The sequence below is a fragment of the Lissotriton vulgaris genome, chromosome 3_2 (genome assembly GCF_964263255.1).
Source record: "Lissotriton vulgaris chromosome 3_2, aLisVul1.2, whole genome shotgun sequence".
In the NCBI taxonomy this organism is placed as follows: domain Eukaryota; kingdom Metazoa; phylum Chordata; class Amphibia; order Caudata; family Salamandridae; genus Lissotriton; species Lissotriton vulgaris.
The window spans coordinates 266,714,910-266,735,732 of NC_141690.1; the positions used below are offsets into that span (position 1 = coordinate 266,714,910).

The 20,823-nt window shown below is 52.6% G+C and overlaps 1 protein-coding gene across 3 annotated transcripts in view; it reads left to right on the forward strand.

The window, feature by feature from the left end:
• The window catches only part of LOC147725650 (ATP-dependent RNA helicase homolog DQX1-like), a 324,707-nt gene that overhangs the window by 183,849 nt on the left and 120,035 nt on the right, over positions 1–20,823 (forward strand). The gene's annotated exons all lie outside the window — the stretch shown is intronic.

A 20,823-nucleotide genomic window follows, 5' to 3' on the forward strand; every position in this document is an offset into this window, starting at 1 on the left:
TCCTGTGCTGCTTTCCCGGTTCCCCTGCGCCCCGTTTCACCGCGGCTGCTCTGTGCCGATTGTAGTGGAGGGCCAGGTCGGGCGGCGCCATCTTTAGTGAGGGCCTGTCCCTGGCTGGTCGGGAGGTAGCGCTCCAGCTCGGGGAGGGACTTGGCCGATAAATAATGATACCCCATAGGGCGCGCAGCGGGCGCGCCGACTGCGCGCCGAAGGAGCACCAAAGGAGTGCCCGTCCGTGTCCCGGACGGGCCCAGGATCCGCCACCCTGCCCGGCTACCTTCAGGGATGGCCTGCTCAGATAAACGCAAGTACTCACGTAATGACCTTCTAAAACTTGCTTCTCCCAAAGGAGGAGTGCCATGCTTACGTACAGAACCAGATTGTGCTTGGGCAATATGCCCCAGCTGTGGCTTCTTCCCCAAACCCTCCTTACCCCCACGCTCTGTCAGTGACACTGGTGCCACAACTATCAGGGCGGGACTGATTAATGCTACATCGGTAGTGAGACATGCTGCTGATGTCTTTGAATTACTGGTGGATGGCCAGTTGGATGTGCTGTTCGTCACGGAAACGTGGATGACCAGCACTTCCGCTCCGAGTGTGGAACTCTCTATCCCCAGGGGTTTTAAGATTGCTAGGGCTGATAGGCCCTTGGGTAGAGGGGGCGGACTAGCCGTTATCTTCAGGGATGGTTGGCGCTTCGTTTCTGAGCCACCGATTGTGGGTGCTGGAGGAGAGGTTCTTCACTTTTCTATAATAATTTCTCCCCATTTCACCTTAGGTGGGTCCTTGATTTACAGACCTCCGGGCCAGGCTAATCTTTTTCTCGACTCACTAGAGGAATATATAGTACTACGGGCCTTAAGCTTCCCAAAGTTTCTATTGGTCGGCGACTTTAATATTCACGTAGATGTTCCTGACTCATCGGAAGCCCGCAGGCTCGATGATATCCTTAACCTGGCTCAGCTTAAACAATGGGTGAATGTCCCGACTCATGCGGGAGGTCATCTGTTTGATTTGGTTTGTTCCAACTTCCACATTCAGTCCGTGATTGTTGAAGAAACAACCTGGTCTGACCACGCTTTGGTCAGATTCGAGTGGGAAACGGCGGAACCTGGTCCCTTACCCCCCCATATGTCACACCCAAAAAATCAACCTGCCTGCGTTCAGACAGGCCCTGTCAAGAGATCGCCCTAAACCTACGATGCTTCTGGATGAGGCGGTTGACGAATTTAATGAGTGGGTGCGTCAGGCGGCTTTGGCTTCCACGAAACACACTACTGTGTCTAGATCACGACGCACTCCCTCTCAACCCTGGTTTTCTCCTGAGTTGAGGGAGATGAAACTTGGCTGCAAAAAGCTAGAACGAGCGTGGAGGTGCAGCTATAGCTCTGAGGCTAAATCCGCTCTACGTCTAGCACAAAAAGACTATTATACAGCCATCAAGGTGGCGAAAGGGAACTACTACGCAGGGCGTATTACAAAGGCAGATAACAATAGCAAAGAGATTTTTGCTATTGTCAAGAGCTTTGTTGCGCCTGTTGCTGATGCAGTTACTCTTCCGTCTTCCGCACAATGGTGTGAGGATCTGTCCTCCTTTTTTATCAGTAAAATAGCGAGGATCCAGCAGGACCTACTAGCAGCGACCGACACGTCTCCCACACTTTGTCCTTGTTCTGGTCAACAGCTTGCGAACTTTGTGCAAGTTGCTGAGTGTGATGTTTTGCCCCTCCTTCAGTCCCTGAAATCTGGCTCTCCCGCCGATCCGTGCCCAGCTCGAGTGCTCTCGGAGGTGGCGGAATCGGTCTGCACTGAGATCACGCAGATAGTTAATCTCTCCCTGGCCTCAGGTGTGGTGCCTTTAGCCTGGAAACGAGCTAAACCTCTGCCACTTTTAAAAAAAACGGGACTGGACGCCATGGTCCCCGGTAACTACCGTCCCATATCCCTTTTGCCAGCTCTCACGAAAATCTGTGAAAAGGTGGTTCTTCAACAATTGGAGAACTTTGTTGAAACCTCCAATGCCCTACACCCTGCCCAATCGGGCTTCAGGGCTGCGTACAGCACTGAGACTGCGCTGGTGGAGATGACTGAGGCGATTCGGGACTGTCTAGACGGTGGCGGTAGAGCGGTCCTTATTTTATTGGACCTCTCTGCCGCGTTCAATACCGTCCCCTATGATCTTCTCCTCGCCAGGCTGTCTGCTATTGGTATAGGGGGAGTCGTGTTGGCCTGGCTGTCTTCGTTTCTTTCTGACAGATTCCAGCAGGTCTGGATGCCCCCCCATGCATCTGAGCCCAAGCCACTCCTCACGGGGGTCCCTCAAGGATCCACTCTTAGTCCCTTACTGTTCAATGTGTACATCACCCCCCTGGTTTATCTAGCGGAACAGTATGGGGCTAAGATTATAGGGTATGCAGATGATACCCAACTGCTATTTACCTGGCCAGACGACAATCTGGATACGTCGGCAGTACATCTGTGTTTGTCCTCTGTTTTTCGCTGGCTAACCCAGGCCCAGCTGAAATGCAATGAGGACAAATCTGAGGTGCTTTTCTATGGCACCTTTCCTTCCTCGTTTTAAGAACACGCTATGGCCCCCTAATATTCCCAGCCCGAAAGAAATGGGGAGACCTGCAAAAAATCTTGGCATCTGGTTTGCAGAGGACCTTAGATTCGAGGATCATATTAAAAAGCTGACAGGGACTTGCTTTGCCACGCTGAGAACGCTCCGCAAATTCTTTCCTCTGCTCCCTAGGGAAGCCAAGGAGATGGTTGCTCGGGCTCTCATACTGGCAAGGCTGGACTACGCGAATGCGCTGTCCAGTGGCATCCCGGCCTTCCTGGTGAAACGCCTGCAAATTATCCCGAATGCGGCAGTCCGTCTGCTAATATCCCAAGATGGAAGAGCGCGCTCGCTGAGATGCGCACCCTACATTGGCTTCCGGTTGCACAGCGCATTCTGTTCAAATCTCTGGTGCTCGCGTTCAGAGCAATCCATGATCAAGGCCCCCTGTATCTGAGAAAGAGATTCATCTGCTATGTCCCCGCCCCTACTCTCAGATCGTCCACCTTGTTCAAATTGTCTCTTCCCTGCTTCAAACGAGCCAGGCTCGGCGGACAATCGATCTTTGTGATCGCGGCTCGGGCCTGGAACGCTCTCCCCCTCCACTTGCGGTCCACACAGACTGTGGCGCTATTCAAGAAAAATTTAAAAACTCATTTATTTAAGAGTGTAATTAAAGAGGTTTTTCTGCTGTTTTGCCTCCTGTCTCTCCCTATCGCGCCAGGATACTCTCAAGTAACGGAGCGCGCTATAAAATGGTTTATACTTATACTTAACATTGAACCCCCCGCCCCCCTCCCCCCGGGGCCGCTGATCTGCGCCCTTTACACGCGTGAGCGCCCTCTCCGAGTCCGAAGAATTGTTACAGGCGTGTAACTGTTAAACACCTGCATCCAGCTGTAGTGCATCAGCAGTTGGCATGCATCTCGGGTGTTGGGCATGTCATGCCAGTGTGTGCCAGTGAAGGGAGCCAGAGCTCTAAGGCCTCTGCTACAGACCTCAACAGCCCACCATAGGCTGAGGAGGGGAGCAGGGTCTCAAGAGCTTCTCTGTATGTTCCTTACTCCGGCCATCGGCGACAGAACTCTTCCTTACTCCGGCCATCGGCGACAGGACTCTTCCTTACTCCGGCCATCGGCGACAGGCGGCGACAGGACTCTTCCTTACTCCGGCCATCGGCGACAGGACTCTTCCTTACTCCGGCCATCGGCGACAGGACTCTTCCTTACTCCCGCCATCTGCGACAGGACTCTTCCTTACTCCGGCCATCGGTGACAGGACACTTCCTTACTCTGGCCATCGGTGACAGGACACTTCCTTACTCTGGCCATCGGTGACAGGACACTTCCTTACTCCGGCCATCGGCGACTGGACGCTTCCTTACTCCCGCCATCGGCGACTGGACTCTTCCTTACTCTGGCCATCGGTGACAGGACTCTTCCTTACTCCGGCCATCGGTGACAGGACACTTCCTTACTCCCGCCATCGGCGCATCGGCGACTAGACTCTTCCTTACTCTGGCCATCGGTGACAAGACACTTCCTTACTCCGGCCATCGGTGACTGGACACTTCCTTACTCCGGCCATCAGTGACAGGACTCTTCCTTACTCCGGCCATCGGTGACAGGACACTTCCTTACTCTGACCATCGGTGACTGGACGCTTCCTTACTCCCGCCATCGGCGACTGGACTCTTCCTTACTCTGGCCATCGGTGACAGGACTCTTCCTTACTCCGGCCATCGGTGACTGGACACTTCCTTACTCCGGCCATCGGTGACAGGACTCTTCCTTACTCTGGCCATCTGTGACTGGACACTTCCTTACTCCGGCCATCGGTGACTGGACACTTCCTTACTCCGGCCATCGGTGACAGGACACTTCCTTACTCTGACCATCGGTGACTGGACGCTTCTTTACTCCCGCCATCGGCGACTGGACGCTTCTTTACTCCCGCCATCGGCGACTGGACTCTTCCTTACTCTGGCCATCGGTGACAGGACTCTTCCTTACTCTGACCATCGGTGACAGGACACTTCCTTACTCTGACCATCGGCGACTGGACTCTTCCTTACTCTGGCCATCGGTGACAGGACTCTTCCTTACTCTGGCCATCGGTGACAGGACACTTCTTTACTCCGGCCATCGGTGACAGGACTCTTCCTTACTCTGGCCATCGGTGACAGGACTCTTCCTTACTCCGGCCATCGGTGACTGGACTCTTCCTTACTCCGGCCATCGGTGACTGGACACTTCCTTACTCCGGCCATCGGTGACTGGACACTTCCTTACTCCGGCCATCGGTGACAGGACTCTTCCTTACTCCGGCCATCGGTGACTGGACTCTTCCTTACTCCGGCCATCGGTGACAGGACTCTTCCTTACTCCGGCCATCGCTGACTGGACACTTCCTTACTCCGGCCATCGGTGACAGGACACTTCCTTACTCCGGCCATCGGTGACAGGACGCTTCCTTACTCCCGCCATCGGCGACTGGACTCTTCCTTACTCCCGCCATCGGCGACTGGACTCTTCCTTACTCCCGCCATCGGTGACAGGACACTTCCTTACTCCGGCCATCGGTGACAGGACACTTCCTTACTCCGGCCATCTGTGATCGAGGACACTTCCTTACTCTGGCCATCTGTGATCGAGGACACTTCCTTACTCTGGCCATCTGTGATCGAGGACACTTCCTTACTCTGGCCATCGGTGATCGAGGACACTTCCTTACTCTTGCCATCGGTGACTGGACACTTCCTTACTCTGGCTGGCCATCGGTGACTGGACACTTCCTTACTCTGGCCATCGGTGACGAGGACACTTCCTTACTCTGGCCATCGGTGACGAGGACACTTCCTTACTCTGGCCATCGGTGACCAAGGACACTTCCTTACTCTGGCCATCGGTGACCAAGGACACTTCCTTACTCTGGCCATCGGTGACAGGACACTTCCTTACCCTGGCCATCGGTGACAAGACACTTCCTTACTCTGGCCATCCTCACTTCCTTACTCTGGCCATCGGTGACAGGACACTTCCTTACTCTGGCCATCGGTGACAGGACACTTCCTTACTCTGGCCATCGGTGACAGGACACTTCCTTACTCTGGCCATCGGTGACAGGACACTTCCTTACTCTGGCCATCGGTGACAGGACACTACCTTACTCTGCCATCGGTGACAGGACACTTCCTTACTCTGGCCAACGGTGACAGGACACTTCCTTACTCTGGCCAACGGTGACAGGACACTTCCTTACTCTGGCCAACGGTGACAGGACACTTCCTTACTCTGGCCATCGGTGATCGAGGACACTTCCTTACTCTCGCCATCAGTGACAGGACACTTCCTTACTGCGGTCATCGGGTACAGTGGGACGTTTCAGACTCTTCTGACGTACTCCTGTGGGGCATTCAGCCCCTCACCCCCTTTAACATCGAACTACACCCCGCCCTATTGTTTGCTAACTCTGCCTCGGAGGCAGAGGGGCCTCTTTCTAGAGCACCACGGACTGTGCTTGGAGGCGACACCAGTGGTACGTAGTGCTGTACGCGGACAGTCCTGAGCACTGTGAAGCCCTGCATACGTGCTCTGCGCTGTAAGGCTGTGACGCGTCTCTGCCATGCAGACCACAAGGGGCTTGAATAGCTACTCTTCTCTGCCCTGCTAACCCTGCACTGCGCAGCACTGTCTGCAGCTTTAGAATAAGGCTTTAGGCCTTGGTACGAGCCTTAATATTTAATTTATAGCTCTGTCACCGCGCGTCAGTGAAAAGTTGTTTTCTGGTCATTTGCATCGTTGCCTAATTAGCCGAATAGGTTAGTTTACGAATTCTCCTTTCTAGGTATCACCGGTGTTTCACAGTGACCTTGGGCGCCCGTGTCCTCACCGACCCCTTGGATTGGTTCTTTGAGTGAAACCCGTAAAGTCTCTTGTAGGCAGTGCTTTAGATGGGAAAAAATAAGTTCAGGTACTCTTAACACCTTGGCTGCTAAGGCAATTTTCAGCCTGTGCTGGAAATTGCTATTATCCTTTATTCATGACGAGCTGGGCTCGTCATCAGCACACGACCACTGTGCACCATGACGAGCCCAGCTCGTCATCAGCAGCGAAAGGGTTAAGGACAAGACAAATAAGGCACTTCTACTATGTGGCGGAATACTTATATATTCTTGATTGCGCACTCACAGCAACAAGCAGCAATGCTCACACAAAGCATATCAGAATGTCCTTTAAAATCCCTCCCTAATGTCTATATTCTCTCCCTCTTTCACTCACTTTTCTCTTACACACACACAAACATGTGCACACAAGCAGGCAAACACCCAGACACAAGCAGACAGACAGTCACATAAAACACTCAGGTGGGATAAATCAATCAATCAGGAACATTTATAGAGCACGCTACTCACCTGCAAGGGTCTCAAGGCGCTGGGAGGAGGGGTGCCGCTACTGCTTGAAAAGCCAGGTCTTGAGGTGCTTCCTGAAGGAGAGCTGGTCTTGGGTCAGTCGTAGGTGGGTGGGGAGTGTTCCTCGTCTTGGCCGCCAGGTAGGTGAAAGATCTTCCTCCGGTGGTGGGTCCTGGAATCCCTTGGACGGTGGCGAGGCTAGCGGAGCGGAGCTGGCGGGAAGGTGTGTAGAACGTGAGGCGGTTGTTGAGGTATTCGGGGCCCATGTCGTGGAGAGCCTTGTGTGCGTGGGTGAGGAGTCTGAAGATGATCCTCTTGCTGACGGGGAGCCAGTGCAGTTCTCTCAAGTGGGCAGAGATGTGGCTGTGTCGGGGGATGTCCAGGACGAGGCGTGCAGATGCCTTCTGTATGCGCTGGAGTCTTTTCTGTAGTTTGGCAGTGGTCCCAGCGTATAGGGCGTTCCCGTAGTCCAGTTGTCTGGTGACAGGGGCCTGGGTGACCTTCTTCCAAGTTCCAGTGTGGATCCAACGGAAGATCTTACGGAGCATGCAGAGGGTGTTGAAGCAGGAAGATGTAACGGCGTTGACTTGCCTGGTCATCATGAGGGAGGAGTCAAGGATGAATCCCAGGTTGCGTGCGTGGTCTGTGGGCTTGGGGGCGGTGCCCAGTGCAGGGGGCCACCAGGAGTTGTGCCAGGCGGAGGTGGATGGGCCGAGGATGAGGACTTCCGTCTTGTCTGAGTTCAGTTTCAGACGGCTGAGCTTCATCCATTCCGCGACGTCTTTCATTCCTTCCTGGAAGCTGGCTTTGGCGGTGAAGGGGTCGTTGGTGAGGGAGAGTATCAGTTGGGTGTCATCGGCGTAGGAGATGATGTTGAGGTTGTGCTTGCATGCGATGGCTCATGTGCGAGGGGGCTCATGTAGACATTGAAGAGGGTGGGGCTGAGCGAGGAGCCTTGGGGTACGCCGCAGATTATCTTGGTGGCCGCTGCGCGGAAGGGCGGGAGACGGGCTCTTTGGGTTCTGTCTCAGAGGAAGGAGGTGATCCATTCCAGGGCCTTTCCATGGATCCTGTCGTGGTGGAGGCGGGTTGTCAGGGTGCGATGGCAGACCCTGTCGAAAGCAGCCGATAGGTCGAGGAGGATGAGGGCGGCAGTGTCCCCGTTGTCAAGCAGGGTCCTGATGTCATCGGTGGCTGCGATGAGGGCGGTCTCGGTGCTCTGGTTTGCTCGGAATCCGAACTGTGATGGGTCGAGGGAGCCGATCGTCTCGAGGAAGGCGGTCAGCTGAATGTTGACTGTTTTCTCGATGACTTTTGCGGGGAAGGGGAGGAGCGAGATGGGGCGGAAGTTCTTGAGGTCTGTGGGGTCTGCGGTGGGTTTCTTCAGGAGGGCGCTGATCTCCGCATGCTTCCAGCTCTCCGGGGAGGTGGCGGATGCAAAGGAGTTGTTAATGATGTCCCAGAGTTGGGGTGCGATGATGGAGTCCGCTTTGTTGAAGATGTGGTGTGGGCAGGGGTCGGCTGGGGAGCCTGAGTGGATGGTGTTCATCATGAGGGTGGCGTCTTCCGTGCTGACGGGGGTCCAGGTGCAGAGGGTGGTGGTGGGGGACGCTGGCTCAGTGGTTGGGTACGTGGTCTGAGCGCCGAAGCGGTCGTTTATATCGGCGATCTTGTGGTGGAAGAACGTGGAGACTGAGTCGCAGAGGTCTTGCGATGGCGTGATGTCGTTGTTGCTGGCGTTGGGGTTGGAGTGCTCTTTAACGATGCTGAAGAGTTCCTTGCTGTTGTGGGCGTTGTTGTCCAGTTGTTCTCTGAAAGATGACCTTTTGGTGGTGCGGATCAGCTGGTGGTGTTTGTGGATGGCGATCTTGAGGGCTGTCATGTTTTCCGTTGATTGGTCGTGGCGCCAGGTTTTCTCGAAGGCACGGCAGGATTTCTTGGAGTCTTTGAGGTTGTTGGTGAACCAAGAGACTTTCTTGCTGTCGTGGTTGTTTGGAGGGTTCTTCAGTGGTGCAAGGGCATTGGTGCAGTCTGTGATCTACTATGTGAGGTTGTGGGCTGCTTCGTTGGGGTCCGTAGTGTTGGTGGGTGGGTTTTGGCTCAGGGAGGTGGTGAGCTGGTCGTGGTGATCTTGGTCCAGCATCTTCGGGGGGCTTGTTGCGGGCTGTGGTGGGTTGTGGTTTTCCTGAAGTTGAAATGGACGCAGCTGTGATCGGTCCAGTGAAGTTCGGTGGCGTGGCTGAAGGAGATGTGGTTGCTGGAGGAGAAGACGGGGTCGAGCGTGTGGCCGGCATAGTGGGTGGGGGTGTTGACCAGTTGCTTGAGTCCAAGGTTGTCTAGCAGGGAGGTGGTGTTGTTGTCCTTGTTGTTCTCCAGGTGGAAGTTGAGGTCCCGTAGGAGGATGTAGTCGGAGGAGGCGAGAGCGAGCGGGCTGATGAAGTCTGCGATGGCTTCGCTGAAATGTGTGCGTGGTGCCAGGGGTCTGTAGATGAGGGTACCTCTGAGGGTGGTCTTGGGGTCGGTGTGTATCTGGAAGTGAAGGTGCTCGGCGGCGGTGAGGGTGTCGTCGGTGTTGGTCGTGATGCGGATGGTGTTTCTGTAGACAATGGCGATGCCACCTCCGGCTTGGTTGACGCGGTCCCTCCGGGTGATCTTGTAGCCGTCCGGGATGGCTATGGCGATGTCGGGGGCTGAGGAGGCGTTCATCCAGGTTTCCGTGAGGAAGGTGACGTCCGGTGCTGTTGTGTCAAGGAGGTCCCAGAGTTCGACGGCGTGTTTGTGGACGTAGCGGGTGTTGAGCAAGATGCACTCGAGGTGGTTGTTGTTGGCGCCTGTTCTGGCGGGCGCGGTACAGGTCCGATGGCAGGGGACACGAGGGCACAGGCAGCAAAAACGAAGCGGACACCAGAGAGCAGGGGCACAGAAGAAAAACGGGGGAGAGGGGTCACAAGGGCTCAGGCAGCAAAAACGAGGGGGACACCAGGGAGCAGGGGCAGAGAAGAAAACCAGGAGAGGGGAGAGGGGTCACAAGGGCACAGGCAGCAGAGTGAGGGAGGCGACCGGCACAGAGGACTTACTCGGCGGCAGCAGCAGCAGCGAGGGCACTGTCAGGAGGACCGTGTGGCAGCTGGGGGGTCGACCTACCTGCTGGCAGGGTCAGGTCGCTCCCTTCAGTGCTGTGCGGCCTCCATTTAAGTGGGTAGTGGGAGGGAGGAGCAGCTGGGAGGCCGGAGCGGGGTGGCGAATGGGACAGCGGGGGGCGGGGCCGCAGGGACGCAGCGGCGGGAAGGAGGACAACGGGGAGGGGGACACGAGGGCACAGGCAGCAAAAACGAAGGGGACACCAGGGAGCAGGGGCACAGAAGAAAAACGGGGGGATAGGGGTCACAAGGCACAGGCAGCAAAAATGAAGGGGACACCAGGGAGCAGGGGCACAGAAGAAAAACGGGAGAGAGGGGTCACAAGGGTACAGGCAGCAGAGCGCGGGAGGCAACAGGCACAGAGGACTTACTCAGCAGCAGCAAGGGCACTGTCAGGAGGACCGTGTGGCAGCTGGGGGGTGTAAAGGCCATTTACACCCCTTATCTCCCGTGGCTTTCTTAATTGTGGCTATTGCTGCTGTCAGAGGGATGCCTGCATTCAGTGTGTGCACAAATACACACCATGGTGTGAAAGTGATTGACAGCGCAGGGCCTGAATGGACCCTGCTCTGTCAAACACAGCGTGGTGGTGAGCACCGGACATTATGCGAATGAGCCCTGCCGAATAGTTTAGAGGTGGCTCCCCTTTGGTTACAGAGGCGCTTTGGCTGTCAGACAGTCTCGTTCGTGCGCGTTACCAAATCAACAATGAGCATACCTTTGAGTACCGGTACTCTCCTTGGCCGCAGAGAAGTGCCAGTACCCAGAGCGGTAAAAAATAGAAGTGCCTGTACTCAGTGCGGTGAGTACCGGCCCATTTTAAGCACTGCTCGTGGTGAGCCCGGGGCGCCAGAATAATGGGGGCTGCGGGGGGTCCAGTCCTGTTAGGACACAAAGGGAGGCTGTTCCTGCAGCTCTGCCCTGATAACGAGGCTCGTGGCCTCGGGGCGCTCAGACCCAGCGCCTGGACACCCTCGGGTGTGATACGCCGCGCTTTACAAGTCCTGATCGATTGATCAACAGACGATGCTCCGATCAGTGAATGAACTCGTGTTCTCATCACAGGGCAGATGAAGGAGCGAAGGTGCTGCTGTAGATCTGACCCTGGCGCCGGCTCTGTCGTGTTCCAGTCCAGTAGTAACTGGTGATGGAGTGAGTGACTCTGCAGGCCCCAGCGAGGGAGGCGACTCCCGGCCTCGGAAGGATGATTGCAGCAGCTCAGCCCATCTGCAGGTAGTAATACCTGCCCACACTCCAGGAGGGATGGGGACACAGGTGTATAGCCGCCACCTGCTGTTTTGTTCAGCACTAATTGGACCATAGCTTGTAGAACAAGCATTGGTAAAGCTGTTGGTCTAACCTGGGTCGGTCGACACGCTAGAACAGAGGCAGGGCAAAGAACTTGTGCACGCGGTTCATCAGCTCGGGAGCTGGAAGCCTTTCCGTCAGGAGCTAGAGTCGAACCCTAGACCCCCCTAAGTGTGTGGTAATGCACAGGTAGCGGGGTGTTTGCTACGGACACTTAAGGCTGCCTGCATCTTTCAACCGACGCATCAGCTGCTACCTTTAAAGATCGGCTTCCTTTTGTTACAGAAAGGTGAGAGCTGTACACTTCTTTGGTTAGAAGCTGCACCAGCCTCACGCATACGTCATGCACATGGCCGGCTCCCCACCCAGAGTCAGTGACCTTTGCACACACTGCTGCCCTCCCAGGGAGTCCAGGGCCATCCATCGAGTGACTGACCTTTGCACACACTGCTGCCGTCCCAGGGAGTCCAAGCCAGGGTCCTCCATCGAGTGACTGACCTTTGCACCCACTGCTGCCCTCCCAGGGAGTCCAGGGCCATCCATCTGTAACCAAAGGGGAGCCACCTCTAAACTATTCGGCAGGGCTCATTCGCATAATGTCCAGTGCTCACCACCACACTGTGTTTGACAGAGCAGGGTCCATTCAGACCCTGCGCTGTCAATACCCCCACTGCTGCCCTCCCACTGACGCCAGGGACATCCATCGAGTGAGTGACCTTTGCCCCACTGCTGCCCTCCCAGGGAGTCCAGGGTCATCCATCGAGTGACTGACCTATGCACCCACTGCTGCCCTCCCGGGGAGTCCAGGGTCATCCATCGAGTGAGTGACCTTTGCACCCACTGCTGCCCTACCAAGGAGTCCAGGGTCATCCATTGAGTGACTGACCTTTGCACCCACTGCTGCCCTCCCACTGACCCCAGGGACATCCATCAAGTGAGTAACCTTTGCACCCACTGCTGCCCTTCCAGGGAGTCCAGGGCCATCCATCGAGTGACTGACCTTTGCCCCCACTGCTGCCCTCCCAAAGAGTCAAGGGCCATCCATCGAGTGAGTGGCCTTTGCACCCACTGCTGCCCTCCCAGGGAGTCCAGGGCCATCCATCGAGTGAGTGACCTTTGCACACACTGCTGCCCTCCCAGGGAGTCCAGGGTCATCCATCGAGTGAGTGGCCTTTGCACCCACCGCTGCCCTCCCAGGGAGTCCAGGGTCATCCATCGAGTGAGTGACCTTTGCACACACTGCTGCCCTCCCAGGGAGTCCAGGGTCATCCATCGAGTGAGTGGCCTTTGCACCCACCGCTGCCCTCCCAGGGAGTCCAGGGTCATCCATCGAGTGAGTGACCTTTGCACACACTGCTGCCCTCCCAGGGAGTCCAGGGTCATCCATCGAGTGAGTGGCCTTTGCACCCACCGCTGCCCTTCCAGGGAGTCCAGGGTCACCCATCGAGTGAGTGACCTTTGTACCCACTGCTGCCGTCCCAGGGAGTCCAAGGTTATCCATCGAGTGACTGACCTTTGCCCCCACTGCTGCTCTCCCAAAGAGTCCAGGGCCATCCATCGAGTGAGTGACCTTTGCCCCACTGCTGCCCTCCCAGGGAGTCCAGGGTCATTCATCGAGTGACTGACCTTTGCAACCACTGCTGCCCTCCCAGGGAGTCCAGGGTCATCCACCGAGTGAGTGACCTTTGCACCCACTGCTGCCCTACCAAGGAGTCCAGGGTCATCCATTGATTGACTGACCTTTGCACCCACTGCTGCCCTCCCAAAGAGTCCAGTGCCATCCTTTGAGTGAGTGACCTTTGCACCCACTGCTGCCCTCCCAGGGAGTCCAGGGCCATCCATCGAGTGACTGACCTTTGCCCCCACTGCTTCCCTCCCACTGATGTCAGGGTCATCCATCGAGTGAGTGACCTTTGCACCCACTGCTGCCCTTCCAGGGAGTCCAGGGTTATCCATTGTGTGACTGACCTTTGCACCCACTGCTGCCCTCCCAGGGAGTCCAGGGCCATCCATCGAGTGACTGACCTTTGCCCCCACTGCTGCCCTCCCAAAGAGTCAAGGGCCATCCATCGAGTGAGTGGCCTTTGCACCCACTGCTGCCCTCCCAGGGAGTCCAGGGCCATCCATCGAGTGAGTGACCTTTGCACACACTGCTGCCCTCCCAGGGAGTCCAGGGTCATCCATCGAGTGAGTGGCCTTTGCACCCACCGCTGCCCTCCCAGGGAGTCCAAGGTCATCCATCGAGTGAGTGACCTTTGCACACACTGCTGCCCTCCCAGGGAGTCCAGGGTCATCCATCAAGTGAGTGACCTTTGCACACACTGCTGCCCTCCCAGGGAGTTCAGGGTCATCCATCGAGTGACTGATCTTTGTCCCCACTGCTGCCCTACCAAGGAGTCCATGGTCAACCATCAAGTGAGTGGCCTTTGCACCCACCGCTGCTCTCCCAGGGAGGCCATGGTCATCCATCGAGTGACTGACCTTTGCACCCACTGCTGCCCTCCCAGGGAGTCCAGGGTCATCCATTGAGTGACTGACCTTTGCACCCACTGCTGCCCTCCCAGGGAGTCCAGGGTTATCCATTGTGTGACTGACCTTTGCACCCACTGCTTCCCTCCCAGGGAGTCCATAGGCATCCATCAAGGGACTGACCTTTGCACCCACTGCTGCCCTCCCAGCGAGTCCAAGCCAGGGTCATCCATTGAGTGATTGACCTTTGCCCCCACTGCTGCCCTCCCAAGGAGTCCAGGGTCATCCATCGAGTGACTGACCTTTGCACCCACTGCTACCCTCCCAAGGACTCCAGGGTCATCCATCGAGTGACTGACCTTTGCACCCACTGCTGCCCTCCCAAGGAGTCCAGGGTCATCCATCGAGTGAGTGACCTTTGCACCCACTGCTGCCCTCCCAAGGAGTCCAGCGTCATCCATAGAGTGACTGAACTTTGCACCAACTGCTGCCCTCCTACTGACGCCAGGGTCATCCATCCAGTGACTGACCTTTGCACTCAATGCTGCCCTCCCAGGGAAACCAGGCCAGGGTCATCCATCGAGTGAGTGACCTTTGCCCCCACTGCTGCCCTCCCAGGGAGTCCAGGGTAATCCATCGAGTGACTGACATTTGACCCCATTGCTGCCCTACAAAGGAGTCCATGGTCATCCATGGAGTGACTGACCTATGCACCCACTGCTGCCCTCCTAGGGAGTCCAGGGTCATCCATCGAGTGAGTAACCTTTGCACCCACTGCTGCCCTCCCAGGGAGTCCAGGGTCATCCATCGAATGAGTAACCTTTGCACGCACGTGACCTCAGGGTGGAGGTGCTTGTGCATGACCTCAGGGTGGAGGTGCTTGTGCATGACCTCAGGGTGGAGGTGCTTGTGCATGACCTCAGGGTGGAGGTGCTTGTGCATGACCTCAGGGTGGAGGTGCTTGTGCATGACCTCAGGGTGGAGGTGTGTGTATGTGACCGCAGGGTGGAGGTGTGTGTATGTGACCGCAGGGTGGAGGTGTGTGTATGTGACCGCAGGGTGGAGGTGTGTGTATGTGACCGCAGGGTGGAGGTGTGTGTACGTGACCGCAGGGTGGAGGTGTGTGTACGTGACCGCAGGGTGGAGGTGTGTGTACGTGACCGCAGGGTGGAGGTGTGTGTACGTGACCTCAGGGTGGAGGTGTGTGTATGTGACCGCAGCGTGGAGGTGTGTGTGTGTGTGTGTGACCGCAGGGTGGAGGTGTGTGTATGTGACCGCAGGGTGGAGGTGTGTGTGTGTGTGACCGCAGGGTGGAGGTGTGTGTGTGTGTGACCGCAGGGTGGAGGTGTGTGTATGTGACCGCAGGGTGGAGGTGTGTGTATGTGACCGTAGGGTGGAGGTGTGTGTATGTGACCGCAGGGTGGAGGTGTGTGTACGTGACAGCAGGGTGGAGGTGTGTATACGTGACCGCAGGGTGTACGTGACCTCAGGGTGGAGGTGTGTGTACATGACCGCAGGGTGGAGGTGTGTGTACGTGACCGCAGGGTGGAGGTGTGTGTACGTGACTGCAGGGTGGAGGTGTGTGTACGTGACTGCAGGGTGGAGGTGTGTGTACGTGACCGCAGGGTGGAGGTGTGTGTACATGACCTCAGGGTGGAGGTGTGTGTACATGACCTCAGGGTGGAGGTGTGTGTATGTGACCTCAGGGTGGAGGTGTGTGTATGTGACCTCAGGGTGGAGGTGTGTGGAGGTGTGTGTACGTGACCTCAGGGTGGAGGTGTGTGTACGTGACCTCAGGGTGGAGGTGTGTGTACGTGACCTCAGGGTGGAGGTGTGTGTACGTGACCTCAGGGTGGAGGTGTGTGTACGTGACCTCCGGGTGGAGGCGTGTGTACGTGACCTCAGGGTGGAGGTGTGTGTACGTGACCTCAGGGTGGAGGTGTGTGTACGTGACCTCAGGGTGGAGGTGTGGGTACGTGACCGCAGGGTGGAGGTGTGTCCACAGGGTGGAGGTGTGTGCATGACCTCAGTGCGGAGGTGTGTACATGACCACAGTGGGGAGGTGTGTACATGACCACAGTGGGGAGGTGTGTACATGACCTCAGTGGGGAGGTGTGTGCATGACCACAGTGGGGAGGTGTGTACATGACCACAGGGGGGAGGTGTGTACATGACCACAGTGGGGAGGTGTGTGCATGACCTCAGTGGGGAGGTGTGTGCATGACCACAGTAGGGAGGTGTGTACATGACCACAGTAGGGAGGTGTGTACATGACCTCAGGGGGGAGGTGTGTACATGACCTCAGGGGGGAGGTGTGTACATGACCTCAGGGGTTAGGTGTGTGTACGTGACCTCAGGGGTTAGGTGTGTGTACGTCACCTCAGGGTGGAGGTGTGTGTACGTGACCTCACATAGGCAATCACTCAGTCTATATTTGCAACTGTGCCCAAAGTCCGTTATAAGCCTCTTTGGAAGGTTTCTATTGTCCATCAAATCCGCTTCCATTGTCTTCTTCCGTGTTGGGCCTCTCGATTTCAGGCCTTTTCATGAGAAAAAGTACTGCTTAGTTGGAGTGCCCTCCTGGCAGACACCCACAGCTCACTTGAAAGTCTCAATGTCTCAAAACAATGCACCAGTGTCTCTTCTTTGTGGCAGACACTACAAATGATGTGCTCTTCATTGATCAAGGGCACAAAACATCTCGTGCAGATCCAAGCACTACTGAGGAACAACCTCTCAAGATCAGCTGCACTTTCAGACCCCAACACTCATTATTTAGTGTCAGAGGACGCTCAAGCTGCTTTCTCATGGGCACCAGAATGTAGTGCCTTTTTCCAAACGTGGATCCTTGGGTGCACTGTCTTTCCGCTGGAGCAAAGCAAAAGAGGTGTGTGTGTGGCCAAAACTCGGGCCAAGGGCCCAAGGGACTGTACGCTGTCGGAGGTTTCCAGCACATAACAGGTAGAAAGCTCAAACAAACAGAAGCTCTCATTCTGTGGGAAACAAAGAACCAGCTCCTCTTTTTTTCTGCAACGCCTTCCGATGAAGCAAACGCCTTGCTTGGGAGGTACCATTGACGGTACGCTGATGATCGCTTGTCCAGCCTCGCGACTTTCTGGTTGCAGGAATTGCAGAGCCAAGAAATCTGTCATTCATCTGTAGCGGTCACTGATGGGGAGTGGGCTTAGTCTCGATCACAGGTCTGCAGGGTATCACTCTTCCTTTGACTCTGGAAGATCCCGCAGAACCTAGTGATATAAGAAATGTAACACAATTGTTAGTTTCCTTCAAATCAAGCACAAAAAACAGTTCATGGGTTTTAACAAGGGGACTGCAAGCAGGTGGCCTGCAATCTGCAAGAGAGTGGCAATACGCCAATGGGGTAAATACATATTTTCCTCAATGATTAAGCCTAGGTGTTCCTAAATTCTTTATCTAGAACTTCTGAAATAGAGAAATGACATAATACAGGTTATCAAGGACATGAAGAAGAGTCCCTTTAAAAAATGTGCATTAAGTGCACAATGCAATACAAAGGCTAATGATCAAATGTGCAGACAAAAGGACAAGCACTAGAGAGTCCCGGTATTTGCATAATTTAGAACACATCTGATCCCACCAAAAATTAAAGCAGCAGGAATACAAGAGAACTGAAAAATTAAAATAGACATTGAAAATTTGTCGTGTTCAAAAGGTAAACTTAAGATATCTCCTATTGAGATGGAAAACTTGTCTTACTATAATATTGGGCCAATTAACCAGCCTATCACTACCCCGACAGTCAATCTGAAAAAAACATTAAAGTAGGCCTAAAGAAAATTCTTGGAAACAGGTCTGGTCATACAAAAGGGAATTATACATAACTTGGGGGGTCCCTGATACATCACTACAGTCTCGAAGTGTGAACATAAACAATTCACCCATAATAATAAATGGGCTGACTGGTGAAAGGAATATGGAAAAGGGAAATGGAACTAGGACACAACTAAAAATGCCCAATAACTAAGCATGATGCAGCATCTGTCAGGGGGGAGCAACAAAAGAAAAATCTTTAGGAAGAACAAGAGTTTGCTTGGGTGCCTCAGGCATGTGACACAGCACCAAGAGTACGGGGGATACACAAAAGAACAAAGTTACACAAATTTTAACTCTACCGCTGGCAACTACACCATATACGGTAATCTTAGCTAATGTTCCTGTTCTCTCTTCAGGGAGAAAATGAAACCTGGTTTCCTTTCAAGGGACAAAGCTATATGCTATTTGGGAAACAGAACATGATTAAGTAATGCAATATAGAAATTAGGTCCCCATATACAAGAGTCACAGATCTATAATTTTATCCTTACGTCCAATCAGGATACATAATTTTAGGGCTGCCTGTTCCTTTACGGGAATGTGCAGTAAGTGACTAACATCAGGTGACACACTTTGAACCTGTATATCTTTTTAGTTTTCTTCAATATTATTATAGCCAAATTTAGGCATGCACTGGTAAAAGTGCTGCCTGTCTTCCTCACAGTATGACAACCATATCGGTGAAATTTATCATTATACCAAATCCATCCAACTGTTGTGCAACGATACGTATCGTCATACGGATCCCTTCACAACACCGGGGAACTTGTAATAGTAACAACATAAACCAAAACATACACAAAATAATGCACATGTATATCAAGCAGCACAGACAAGACAATAGCATATGTGGACAAACGGTGACACACAGCAACATGGCACATGTACTTTATGCACTATAAACCTGCAGCCCAAAACCCAATATTTGGGCATGTCTAAATTTGTCAGGTCTAAAATCCCTACCCTCCTTTTGACAGTAGATCACCATGCAGTGTGAGTCTGCTGTCAGATATAACATTTTTTTTTAATTACGCAAAAACACATCTCCTTTCAATTAACCAAACTCACGTGTCTTGTCAGCCTCAGAACAATCCATGAATAATCTGTAGGCAGAAGCAGAAAAATACACAACACACAAAAAACATTTTAACATACACAAAAATAAATTTTCATTACTTAACTGTTACTCTCTTGTCAGTTCACCTCGCAACATCAAGCCACCTTATTTTTACCGTTCTAAAAGAAATGGTTATACTGACACTCCATATTAATTTGGAACCTATAATTTCCACTGAAAAATACTTCCTAATTAGGAAATCGTTTTTACTTAGGCCTGTAGCCTGTAGCCTTCAAAAGTTTGGAAAAGGGCTGCATCTTATTTTTTTATCTAAGACTTAATGCAACACTTCGTTTTCTGTCAGATAACGCAACTAGCAAACGTTATTTTTCTTAGCATGGAGACACAAATGTATCAGTTCTGCAGAGCATTTAACACGACGTTTGGGACTTCCAAAGAAACCCCTTTTTATTTTCCCTTGTAAATTAAGTTCTTTCATTTTATTGATGTTCTCACGGAGAAACCAGAAACCCCACCCTTAGAGGCCCGTTCAGCAAGGTCATTCTGCATTCCTCGGAGGCCTTCTCCATTATTTACAGGGAAACTAATAGATAACATCTCAGCAGCGCGTCTCTGCAATTCTCTCAGCCCTCAGCTTCTGCCACACTGACGCTGTCAAAGCCAGAAGGTCTAACCTGCAATAATTCACTCTATTTTGAAAAATAATTTCTCTTTTTTTTTTTTTTGGCGCTAAAATTATCTCTATTCCCAGATCATTAAACTACATTTACTGTTAATAATTCTCAAAACCTAATGACACCCAGACCAGTTTTTGTTTAGAGTAAATGCTTGTTGCAATCCTATGGTACACACTTCATCAGTCTTAAATGAACAAACTTTTCCGTAGGCCTAGCTGAAGTTAGAACCTTCAACCCTGATATTAAAACAAGCCTGTGTACTGGCACATTAACCCACTGAATCATAAGAAGGCACAACCTGCAAATATATATATATCAAAACCTAAATGTATGCATTTGCTTAAGCCTGAGACACTTTAAAAAGTACTCTGAATGAAAGCAAAATGCAGTTTAAACAGTGCTTTTACTCAAAATCGACTTTCATATTTTGGGCATTAAAAAATGAATATCCTACAATTTTCTTGCATAATATGTATTACTAGAATGTCTATTACATAACCCATGAGTCAGGCATTTGAAAATAATAACTTATAACAAAATGAGCTTGTTTGCGCCTATGCCAAGGGCAAATTATACACATGAATGCTTGTCATTTTAGTGATGCAAAATAACTTAAATCAAATTGTAATGCTAGGAAGTCATAGTATGAGTGTTAAGCTTTATAAATATTAAAAAACGATTTTTGTAGCACTTATTTTTAATAATTATTTTTCATAATTAATAAAAAAAAATTCTTCTAATAAAACCAATTATTCCTCTCTGGGATTGTTCTACATATAAGAGCCCGCTGCATCCCTTGCCTATCATTTAGATGCATTAACTTACAAACCTAAGCGCATATGCCTAACTTAAAACGCGTCACATTCCTGCGTCACATTTTTGCGCCACATTTATTTAAAAGGACGGTTATGCAAAATTCCACCCGTGTTTAACTGGAAAAAGTGCTGGCTGAATGAACATTCCTATCAAATATACTGCAGCTGAAAGGTTTGCCTGTGAACATCTAATACAATGCATCTAAGAAAAATGCTGTAAATTTATTTCTTTTTTGCAAAACACCCAAATTCGTCTTTGGGGCTTTTTATTCCTAGTGAATGTGAATTTACATTTTAGTTTTAAAAAATTTGACATCTTGCTTAATAGACTGAAAACATCAAGAAAAAACACCATCACACATTTGAGCTAATTTCAGACAAACAGAAAGGAGTCACACACAATACGGCACGATTTTAGCCATGCATTTTCGTGAATAGCGCCAACGCTATTTACTTAAAGAAATTGCACTAATGGGAAAACCACAGAGACATTTATACACACAT